At 40.1% G+C, this 12,495-nt stretch overlaps 1 long non-coding RNA gene across 1 annotated transcript; it reads right to left on the bottom strand.

Moving 5' to 3' along the window:
* Positions 1-4,916: 4,916 nt before the first annotated feature.
* Positions 4,917-6,056, bottom strand: LOC118471815 (uncharacterized). Its single transcript, XR_004849151.2, has 3 exons — positions 5,982-6,056; positions 5,840-5,905; positions 4,917-5,428 (listed from the first exon to the last, which is right to left on the bottom strand). It is a non-coding gene; the product is annotated as an uncharacterized LOC118471815 (long non-coding RNA).
* Between the last annotated feature and the right edge of the window lie 6,439 nt (positions 6,057-12,495).

Here is a 12,495-nt window from a genome sequence, read left to right as displayed (position 1 = left end):
GAAATAGCATGGACACTGGACTTTTTTTCTTGTACTGTTCATATTTGTTGGTACTATATAGATTAAGGATTTAACATTTAGGACATTTGGACATTCAGGTGAAATGGTACACATTAAATAAACGTCTAGGGAAGTCTAAAGCTCAAAACTGACAAAGAGAGACTCCAGAGAGAGGTTTTAATTGCCTTATCTATATAGCTTCTGAACCAAACAGGTGGGAAATCAGAAAAATTGTTATACTATATCAATCATCTTTTGATATTTTAAGTTGTTGGAGAGCAGATTGAGAACTCTGACAGTCAGAGGGCTGGATAAAGAAAAAGCTCCTATGGCTGTTTTTGTCATTTAAGTTAGAGGACAGGAAATTTATGGATCGTAGACGTTTAGCACTGAAGTTAAAAGGGACTTCTCTGAGCATTCTGATTTAAATTATTGCTGGCATAAGTCTTGACCACAGTTCTTCACCTGTACCTCAATCAGGAACCCTCAGAGAGACATGAAGACTGATTGCAGTGTCTAAAAGTCTTTGTCAGCTTTTTTCTTCTCCCCATTACTCCACCACTTTTCTATTTGTTTTTGTTCTCCTCCAGCATCTCTGTCTATTATTCTTTTCTTTCTGCAGAGGTATTCTTGTCTTGTACTCAGAGGTCACCTCTTGATCTGATTGTTAGGGTCGACTAAACATCGATCTGTCCCCCTCCTGCTCCCTCTCTCTTCCATCAATCCCTTTGGGCTGGCAAAAGATTGTCAGTCAGCTCACAGTCCTTCCCAAAGAAACACAATCGCCTTAAATCTGGAGGGTTTGATCTTCGGCCAGAAGCCGGGGGCACATGAGCTTTGCCATTTAACACAAAGTCTCAGAGGTGGACTTGTTGGGCAGAAAAGGTGCTGATGGTCACAATAAAACAATCTGTCATGTCTCTGGGTTTGTCTTCTGCAGAGATAGTGTGATTCACCTGATGTATACTGTGGTAGAAGTCTGCTATTTTCACTGATCATTCCTCCCGCCTTCTACTAGCTACATATTACTGATTTCAAATCCTTTTGCTGCAGTAAACAACAGCAAAAGCCTCAGAGCAGGAATCTACATGCTGGAAAGTAGGTTGGCAAAAACTTAGAAAAGGTTTAGATCCTGCTGTAGAAGGCAGACCGACTTGGTTCTTTCGATGAATTAGCCATTTTAATGGCAGTGGATGCAAATATTCCACCACCACAGTTCCCCCTTGGACTATATTTAAGAGGCCCGGGGTAGATCCAGAACACGCTGGAGGGATTATGTATCTCATCTGGCCTGGGAACACCTCAGGATCCCCCAGGAAGAGCTGGAAAGCATCGCTGGGGGTAAAGAGGTCTGGAATGACCTGCTTCATCTGCTGCTTCCAAGACCCAACCTCGGATAAGAGGAAGGATGGATAAGATGGATGGATGGATGGATGGATGGATGGATGGATGGATGGACGGATGGATGGGTGGATGGATCCTGCTGTAGAAGGCAGGACCACTTGGTTCTTTTGATGAATTAGCCATTTTAATGACAGAGCTCGGCTCCCTGAATGCAAATATTCCACCACAACTCTTCCCCCTTGGACTATATTCCAGAGGCGTCATTCTCACAACCTGAGCTCAGACAGCTGTGGTCGATTTAAAGAAATACAAACAAATCAGCGTAGTTTTTCTCCCTATAGCAGAATGATAATAAGGTGTGGTCAGACCATTCTCTAGGCCTAATAAAGCACTGTGGCGACTGGTCTGGTTATGCAAGCTTAGCAGAGATGAGGCTTTACAGATTGATATTGCTATTTATTTTCCAAGCAAATCTGTGAGTGTCACTTCTGTTCACCTAGTTTGTTTCAGCTGTTTCTGCATTATGAGGATGACATATTTATTTTGTCCTGCTGGAACAATCTCATCTCACCATCACATGGGTAATTTTGAAATAAAGATGAATGCAACTTGAAAGCTAAAAAAATGTCTCTTTATCTATCCAATATGTTGAATGTTCCTGCATGTGAATGAAGCATCTTTAACTCACTTGTCCTTTCTGTATCCCCACACAACCAGCTTTGATGAGACATATTTAATGGCCAATTTTCAAAATACACTAATTCAGCCACAGCGTCAAAAAACACCTGCCCAGTATTGTGTAGATCCGTGCTGCCGAAAGAAACCCTTACAAATCAAGGCATGAATCTGGGACCTCTAAGGGTGTATCTGGCATCACAGATGTTGGCAGCAGATACTTTGGGTCCTGTGGATTCTGTTGGTCAGGCTTATTCCACTGAATCCCCTGGATGCTTGATTGTATTAGAACCTAGGAGTTTGCAGGTTTCATCAATGCCTTGGGCTCTTTGTCGTGTTTCTCCTGGAGTAGTTATTTCCCTTCTCCTGCAGAAGCTGCTGTTGTTGGGGAGTGTTGGTATCGTGAGATGTTGGTAGAGGATAATTGGATCTGGTGGATTCTGGAGTGGGTCTCTGTTGATCCGCCTTATTCCACTGAATCCCAGGGATGCTCTATGGTATTGGGATCTGGGAGTTCATACATTTGGCCAATACCTTAGGCACTTTTCAGGTTCCTCATGCTGTTTCAGAGCAGATTTTTCACCTCCTCATGCTGGAGAAAGCCACCGTTGTTGGGGAATGTTGGTATCATGAGGGGGTATGCTTCATCTGCAGCAGTGTTTGGGTGGGTCGTACATGTCAAATTGAAATCCACATGAATTCCAGTGCCTGAGGTTTCCCAGCAGAAAGTTGCATTCTAAAGCAGTGATCAATATTACATACTTTGCCTGTCAGTGGTTTTAATATTGTGGCAGACAATTATAAATTTCTATCAAACTGAAGCTTTAAACTCTATTCACATCGCGGAGCCCAGAAACGTCTCGCAGAACAGTGCATTAATTCACTTTATAAGCTTTCAACAACACTTGAACCCAGGATATAAGCTGGTCTCTTTGGAGGATCACTTTACCTGATAAGATACACTGAACATGTTCTCCAGCAGTGCTTTGCTGAACTAGAATCTCCACATAATTGTGCTTCTTCTGCCCTGCACCAGTGAACGGACAGTTTGCAAGTTTTACACTCCAAACTGCTGCTCATTCCAGCGTATAGGACTTGGCTGCATTTAGGAACAGAACAGGGAAAGGAAAAGGAGTCAAGTGAATTTCCAAGATGGTGACATTTAATAAGAAGCGCAGAAAGAAAGTCCAAGAAAGAAGTGCAGTGTATTATGTATAAGGATTGCATAACACTAAAAGCTTCTTCCTGTCACAGCGCTTTTTGTTCATGCTGGAATAGTTTAACACTGTGAGAGATCTGGGCTGCACAGTGGTGTAGTGGTTAGCACTTTCGCCTTGCAGCTAGAAGGTCCCTGGTTCGCGTCCCGGCTTTCCCGGGATCTTTCTGCATGGAGTTTGCATGTTCTCCCTGTGCATGCGTGGGTTCTCTCCGGGTACTCCGGCTTCCTCCCACAGTCCAAAAATATGCTGAGGTTAATTGATCATTCTAAATTGCCCGTAGGTGTGAATGTGAGAGTGATTGTTTGTCTATATATGTAGCCCTGTGACAGACTGGTGACCTGTCCAGGGTGTCCCCTGCCTTCACCTGAGTCAGCTGGGATAGACTCCAGCCCCCCCACGACCCTAGTGAGGATTAAGTGGTGTATAGATAATGGATAGATGGATGTGAGAGACCTGCTTGTTTGTGTTCTTGCCTGGAGTTAGATGAGAAGACTGATATCACTCATGTCTGTGCATTACACGTGGAGATGGAGCAGATTAGCGTAGTTTAGCTTAAAAACTGGAGGCCAGCTTTGCTTTGTCTGATCTTTAGAAGCCTATCTACTGGCGCTAATTAACATACTGTATCTTGTGGACTTAATCTGTGCAGTTGCATGCTGTGAAAGCTCAATATAAACTGGGAGAATGTCAGTTTGGCCCGCAGACTGCACGTTGGACACCCCTGCACTATACAAATAGTAGTTAATAGAACGTGTCGTCTTTCTCCAGGATCTATGAAAATAAACACTTTTTTTTCCCTTTTATTTACTGGGGTTTATCTTGCAGTTGCGATCAGATCCAACACTTTCAATCCGTGTCGGTCCAAGGTGGAGAAAATGACGGTTATTGGCAGCAGGGGAGCTCCACTGGACGCATTCTGACACGTTTCGTTAAAGTCTAATCACTGCGTAATGACAGAAAGATGGAGGCCAGATGAGTAAATCATACCCAAAAAAACACAACGTTTTTAAAGGTGCCGGAGCCGTTGCCATGGATCCCAACACCCCATCTTGGGGAAGCAGCCATTCATCTTGGATGGCTGACAGTTAATTTATTCCTGCGGCTGTTAGGGAAGCACAGTGGAGGCACAAACAATTTACAAATCTGCAGCGTGGCTGTATTTGAGATCAGTGTGGGCTTTTGTACTTGGAGGTTGTTATCTGTGCTTTTTGAGGGGCTGTTCGCCGAGGAGTGATAGTAAAGATGGATGACGGCTAATTGGACTGGTCATGGATTGGTCTCGGTGTAACAGTGCAGGGAACACAGTGTTCACACTCAGTACTCACCCAAACGCTCTGCTGCTGCACTTTACTGCTCAGTGCAAAATTATGCTGTTTGCAAAAGCTAGGGTCAAATAAATTCTTTTAGTTCTATCTTACCGTACATTGTTTCATTTGTACTCGTCCTATGAGAGTTGTAAAACCATTTTAGGTTGACTCTAATTAGTTGCATGCCCCAAATTAAAGGGAATAACTCATTTCCAAAAGGTTTAATGTGAAAGATTGTGTAACATGTACATGTGGCCCAAATATTTATTTCAATATTTTAGGATTTAGGATTTAAAGGTAGGCTAGTTCAAAAGATCTGGCTCGGCTCTCGGAGGTGATAGTGCAATAATAAAACACAAGAAGACAGGAATTCAAAGTTGGTGTTGGTACCATATATTAAAGTGGATTTTGACATACAAAATATAACCATAAATTATAACAAGAAACAGAACACCCAAATATTTACAATCTGCAGAAATATTGTTTAAGTGCACTTGAGTGGAGTATTTACAAAATAATAATCAAAAACAAAAAAAACAGCTCAGCCCACGATGGGGAAACCAGTTTGGGATCTAGTCACACGCACGGATGGATTTAGGACTGCACAGTTCGGTCCGGACAGGTTGTTCAGTTCATTCTGACCGGGTATAATTCAGAGAGTCCTTGAAGGTCCCACACACAAGTTATCCAATGCCCATGGGCCATATAGGCCTCAGGCCTCGAGTGTGCGAGTGAGTGGGTGTGAGTAAACGTGGGGGGTGGATAAAGGCTGCCACAGCCTCCTACCAGTACCAGCAGAAGGTGTAGACCGAGGTTCTGGGACTCCAGGTAACTTAGCTCCCCATCTGGGGATTACCCCAACAGGATGCAAGGGGACCTGGCCTAGATAATATATATAAACAGGACCATGCATCAGAAATCATCAACACTAACTAGTTCATTTCATAGAATCTCAATTATTGTTCAGTTACTTCCAATAATTAATTCTTTTCTTGTGTACACAGTATATAACATCAATTATTCATTCCATAAGTCAGTTCATCCCATTTGCAACAATAGAACAAATAGAAAAGTTCACAAAATCATTTGACCAATGTTTTGTCAAAATGCTATTAACATTTGAATGCTCTTTAACGTAAAGAACGATTATATTTGAATGAATGTGAGCGCTGTATTAGCATGTCAAAGGCTAGGTGCTATGTAGCCAGCCTATAGAATTGCATCGGTTCGACATGCTAATGCTAAGCTAGCGCGACCAACAAAGAAACATTTCAGACAGACAGACAGACTCACCAATTCCCTTGACAATCCCGACATATACCGCGGCCAAACGGCTCCTACTCCCGCGGTAGGCGAGGACTAAAAAGAACATAACCATCGGATGAGTATTTTTGATGTTAGAAAGGTTATTTTAATAGAACCAAGCGCTACTGACCTGTTGCAGGTATCCAGTGTGCTTCCCCAACACGCTACTGAAGGGGAACCAGCGCCGGGTAGCTTGTATCAAGCGACACAGGCCGAGCGAGCGACGTGATTGGTCAGCTACAGCTGAGCGAGCAATGTGATTGGTCGGCCACAGCTGAGCGAGAGCAACGGTTTAACGGTCACATGACGAGAGTGACGTATAGAGAGCAAAGGTGAAAGGTAAAAGGTCACATGACTAGGACGACGTATCGTATATTTTATTTTAAATGGATCTTCTATTATTTTAATGTAGTCTAATTTAAACCTGGGTTACAACTGCACAATTCTTTCATGTTTTAAGCAGGGTTGTCATGAAAAGTGGGTGTTTTTAATTCCAGAAATTAAATCTAAATCAAATAAATGTACTTTAATCTATCTTACCGTACTTAGTTTAATTTATCCGGTGATAGTTGGACATCTGTCCTAAGCAGTGACATGCAGAAGTGTTCCCTAAATGAAAGGGAATGTCTCCACTGTAAAAAAAAAAAAAAAAAAAAAAAAAAGAACATTATTGTTTTTACGGTAAAATTCCGGCAGTTGTCATCGCCAGAATGCTACCGTAAAATTATGGTCAAACATTTTCTACATTTACGGTAAAGACAAGTATTGATATTATTGATTTTAGGGTTAAAAACGTGCTTCATTCCATATTTTAATGTAAAAAAAAGTTTTAACCTTTAAAAATGTTAAAATTGACATGAAAATACCATATTAAATGAAATTTGTGTAACTTATAAATATTACAGCATGTTTCCATTATCAGCACTACAGTTAGTGTATTTAACATTTAATATGTGTATTTTTAGCAAAAATTGTGGTTAATGCTGTCATAAATATTAAGGCATATGTCCGTTATTAACATAAAAGTACATCAATTTAACCAGTACAAACTGTATTTTTACATGAAATAAAAGCAGAAATTGCCATGGTACTTGTTATAAATATTACAGCATGTTTCTGTTATCATTACGTACATTTAACTGGGAAAAACTGTATTGTTTTCGAGAATTAAATACAAAAATTAGAGTATTGTTACACATATTACAGCATTTTTCCATTAAAAACTGTTCAGGAGTTGGGAAACAAATTTTTTCAAGAGAAAAAAATCTAAAAAAAAAAAGACATTTTTCTCCTGATTAACCTATTTATGGTGATTCCGTGTTATATAAACTGCATCAAACTGTTTTAGATTTACAGATGGTTTGACAGTTTTTCACCGTAAAATGTACAAACATTTTTTATAGTGTAAGTGAGTTCGAGATGACTGGATTGCCAACAGGTTTAGAGTTAAAGATGCCATTTCTTTAGATTAAATTTTAATCTCCATTAATAACAAGAAGTTAAAGAAAGTTTGGCCGTCGCATGTTCAGTACTTAGTAATACCTCCACTGGCAAGAATCTCAGCTTGTAAATGCTTTTTGTAGACGGCTAAGAGTCTTTCAGTTCTTGTCTGTGAGATTTTTGCCCATCTTTCCTGCAAAAGGCTTCTAGTTCTGCGAGATTCTTGGGTCCAGTCCCAAGAATCTCCATCCTCCGGCCTAATCACTAAACTCTCTCAGACTTAACTGATGCCACGGCTGCTTCAGTGTGAGTTCATGAGGGCTTAAGTTGTATAAAAAAGCAGAAATGGGACGCGACGTCTTGATAGCACACGATGCAGTTAACACAAAGTGAATTTGGGCTCCATGTTCCAGTCACAGTTTGATTAGTGGCTTATGCCACTACAGTGGTGATACGTTCAAGCACACTAGCAGAAGTTAGGAAAAACATGAACATCTGTAACTCCTATGTGGGCAATTTACTGAAACATGTAATAAATCACCAAAGCAGTCATTTACAGATACACTGTCTAGTGGATTTCTCCTCTACACCATCCATCCTTGGTTTGTAGATACAGTTATGGAAAAAATTATCACACCACTCTTGTTTCTTCAATTTCTTGTTCATTTTAATGCCTGGTACCACTAAAGGTATGTTTGGTTCTACCAAACTGCTAGCTGGTCAGGAAACGTCTTTCCACCCACCAAATGACCGTCACTCATGTGTCAGGAATCGTCCTCAGACCTCCAGAGACCTTAAAATGAGTGAACACTGTGGAGAAATGGGACTTGTTCTGCAAGAACAGTTGGAAAGCGACTTCTTGAAGCTGGTCTGAAGTCACACGGGGCAGGAAGAAGCCCTTCATCAAGGAAAGGCAGAGGAAAGCTGGTTACTCTTTGCTGGGATCACAAGGATTGGACTGTTGATGATTGGACTAAGGTTCTCTTCAGGGATGAATCCAGTTTTCAGTTGATGTCCACTCCAGCCAACTTACTGGTTAGGAGGAAGCCTGGAGAAGCTACAAACCAGACTGTCTGCCCCTACAGTAAAACATCGGGGTGGATCATTGACCATCTGGGGTAGTTTCAGTCTGGATGGAACAGGGACAATGCAACTGTGTGAAACGACAAAAATGAAACACAAAATGACAAAAACAAGACACAAAACGACAAAAATGAGATATAAAATGACAAAAATTAGACAAAAATGACAAAAATGAGAGAAAAAAAATGACAAAATCAAGACACAAAATGAAAAAAATGAGACAAACAACAAAAACAAGACACAAAATGACAAAAATGAGACACAAAACAGCATAAATGAGAGAAAAAAGGACAAATATGAGGCAATACAACAAAAATGAGACAAAAATGAGACATAAAATGACAAAAATGAGACAAAAAATTACAAAAACAAGATACAAATCGCCTAAAAGGGTCGATGAACCAGGTCAGGTTTGGGGCTACTCTAGAAAACAGTCTTCTTCCATCAGCTGGAAAACTCTTTCCAACATTGGTGATGAATCAGTACTAACTCCTGTGTGGATCATGGGACTAAAACAGACAGAAAAGAAAACATGGAATCCTAAAAGCTGTTTCTGGCAGAACAATGCCATAAATAGTGATGGAAGAACTGAAGGGATTTTGGTTATTATCAAGAAAAACATGGAAATGTCTGACATCAGCTCTGAAATTAAACTCTTATCAGCCATTTTTGTTGTTATCATTATATTTGTCCAAACAAATGTAGCTTTAGTTGTACCAGGCATTAAAATGAACAAGAAATTGAAGAAAACAGGGTGGTCTAATCATTTTTCCATGACTGTATATCTGGACTGCAGAGCTCCATGGATGCTGTTGAACCAATCAGCTGTGTTTCTGCTGACTCCCTCCATTCCTCATGCATGAATGACTCCAATCAGTTACTCATGCATCATTTCATTCCAACATTAGTCTTTTAAAACTTACATAATGCACTGACGCTATCAAAGGGGACACTGGGTATCCGATAACATCACTGCAGAGAGTTTCATGCATCTAAATCTAAATCTGTATCTATATTTTCCATTTGAAGTCAGACACACAAACATACATGCAGGTTGGGGTTTTAAACTGCTTTAATGGAGGCAGTTTTGGTTTAAACATTGCCTGAAGGGCCCCTGATCAAAGTCTCGCTGCCTTCAAAGGTCTCCTGGACGGTCCCTCGGTTCATTAGACGCTCCGTCCATACATTAAGCTGTGTGATCACCGCTCACACTACCAGGTTTATTTCATGCCTCCTTATGGCGGCCACCGGGGACAGAAATATGGAAATAATTGCAATTACCAGCGATTACCCTGAGCCCACTTTAACCACTGCGGTTTCTGTAAACCACAATCCCATCACATTCATCAAGTGGAAATTAGAGAAACTCCCAAGGCAAGTTTTGTTAGCAGCTTCAGAGACAAATGGGCCAAATAATCAACAAACCGCTCCATGATCGTTGGAGCGCTCAGCAGGGAAATAAAGCATCCAGCAGAGACCTCGGCTCGGCCTCTCTTCCCTCTCGTTTGTTTTATGCTGAAAGAGAGCGATAATGTGGTGGCTAACGAGTGAGACGAACGGAGAGACAGCGTTAATTAGAGGGTGTGAAGCGTCCCGTGGATGTGGCAGTGGGAGGTTCGAGTGGGTCTGTCACCTCATCATGTTGTTCTGTGGGTCAAATTGACCCGGTTTGAAAATGTGGAAAAAATTTAATTTTTACAGTGAAACTTCTGATGTCCACATTTTCAACATTTTTGGGAAATCTTTGAACATGTTTTTGGTGGGAAAAAAGAAATGTTAAAAATGTTTCTTAAGAACATTCACAAAAAAATCAACCAAAATCCAGCAAATTTCGCTGGATTTTGGTAGATTTTCATGTGAATGTTCTTAAAGACAATATTGAAATTTTTACTGATATATATGGAATCACTTTAGATATTTTTAGGATTTTTTTGTGATATTTTTACTCATTTTTGGAAAATATTTACAAGAATTTTCTTGCCAAATTTGGGGGATTTTTTATTATTTTTTTTAAAATAAAACTTTTAAGGGAAACTTTTAAGGAATTATTGGAATTTTCTTCCTGAAGGTTTCGCAGATTTTCAGAAATTTGGGGAATTTTTGCAGAATTTTTGGATTTTATTTCAGACAAGGAAACAATATTTTTTGGTTCCTGTAAATGAGGACAACAGGAGGGTTAAGGAGAAACCAGTGTCAGTTTCCTCAGACGAGCGACGGCTGTGGGAGGAAAGGAGGGAGAAGGTGGAGATGGGAGGCAGAGTGGCACATGGCCTGTTACCATGGCGATCAGCCCCATGTCGACCCGCACAACATAAATTAATTCCAGTTTTTGTTAAGGTTTGACATGAAAATTCCTCCCTCCTTCTCTCAACTCTGTCGCCTTTTTCCTCCTCGGCTCTTTGTGAGGTGGATTTATTCTGCCAAATATCAACAACAGCGCTGTGAGATCTGCTGTTTACTGTACAGCCAGATAACGCTTAGTCATGCTGCTCATTTATATTCAGACCGCTGGAACTTATTCTCAGAGACACAAAGTAGGATCCTGTGCCGTTGGGAGAAACTGGTTTTGACGCCGTTAAAAACGTGCTGACACTATTTCTGTAATGCGACTTGATGCGTCTGACGCGGTGGTGGCTGTGATTTACGGCAGTGAAAAACTGATGCTGATGTTTGGGAAATGGAAGACCTCTGCAGGTGGTGAGGAGCAGACGAGGGAGAGGAACAGGGGCAGAAAGGAAGGTCATAAAACAAAACTGCCCAAAGACAGCCTTGGAGCCTCCAACACTGTCGGCTTTTGTTATGACGTCTATTGACCAGATAAATCAGGAGCAGATTCTCCCTGACCAAACAAACAAAACAATCCACAGAGTTTCTCATTTGCATAGTTAATCAATCTTTCAGGTAAAACACATACATTAATTATGTTGCTGACTGATAAAACACCCCACTGTGCATCTAAACTTACTATGATAGAGATTCTGCAAGAAGAGGTGTTGGTTATTAGTTGGGTCAATGTCTAATTTTAGGATTTTTTCTATCATAGTTGACATTGTTTTCAGGCCTAAAATCAACACAACCAAAAACCACATGGTATTTTAGAGAAAGACTCTTCTAAATATTATATATACAACTGAGTAAAAATGAAATTGAAAGTTATTTCTAAAGATATTGTAGTAAATCTGTTGACTACTTTATATGAAATAACCTTGAAATCTGTCCAAAAAAGGCTCAAAAAGACACAAAATGATGACAGAAAAACACAAAATGACTTAATGGGATACATATTTATCATATAAAGATCCAAAATGACAAGAGACACACAAAATAACTACAAGAAGTTGCAAAATGACCACCAAGACACACAAAATGACCACAAAAAGACCTAAAATGACCACAAAACAGACTGAAAATGACAAAAAAGAAACAAAATGAGCACAGACACACAAAACGACCACAAAAAGACACAACATGACCACAAAAACACACAAAATGACAATAAAATGACAAAATGACCACAGACAAACACAAAATGACTCAATGAGACAGATAATTATCATGTAAAGACACAAAATGACGAGACACACAAAATAACTGCAAAAAATTACAAAATGACCAGAGGGATACCTGAAATTATCACAGAGTGAAAACGGCCACAAAAATGCACAAAATGACCGCAAAACGGACTGAAAATGACCAAAAAAGAACCAAAATGAGCAGGTCATGTGATCTGGAATTAACACACTTCCTGGAGAGGTGTTTTTGGAAAATGATTTCTTGGACACAGATTTCCATATAAAATCAGATTTATTGCCAAAAAAGACACATCTGTCATGATTATCTCAACTTAATAAAAGAACACAATCCAAACTATTTCTGAATCAGCTCATTTTATTATTGTTTAGCTCATTAGAAGGTGGTTGGTATTAAACTCAGATGGTTATTTTGTTGACATTTTAGTGATATCCAGTCATTTTTTTATTAATAAGTGATTGTTTCCATATTAAATAATCATTTAATAAGTGATTGTCCCCCGACCCCCACCCCCACCCCCACCCCCACCCCCACCCCCACCCCAATGAATGTCAACTAACTGGTGAGTTTAATTTATAACAAGAGGTGCT

This window comes from Amphiprion ocellaris, chromosome 12, assembly GCF_022539595.1.
Source record: "Amphiprion ocellaris isolate individual 3 ecotype Okinawa chromosome 12, ASM2253959v1, whole genome shotgun sequence".
Lineage (NCBI taxonomy): Eukaryota > Metazoa > Chordata > Actinopteri > Pomacentridae > Amphiprion > Amphiprion ocellaris.
The sequence above is the reverse complement of the archived record's forward strand: the minus strand, read 5'-3'. Positions and strand labels throughout refer to the sequence as shown.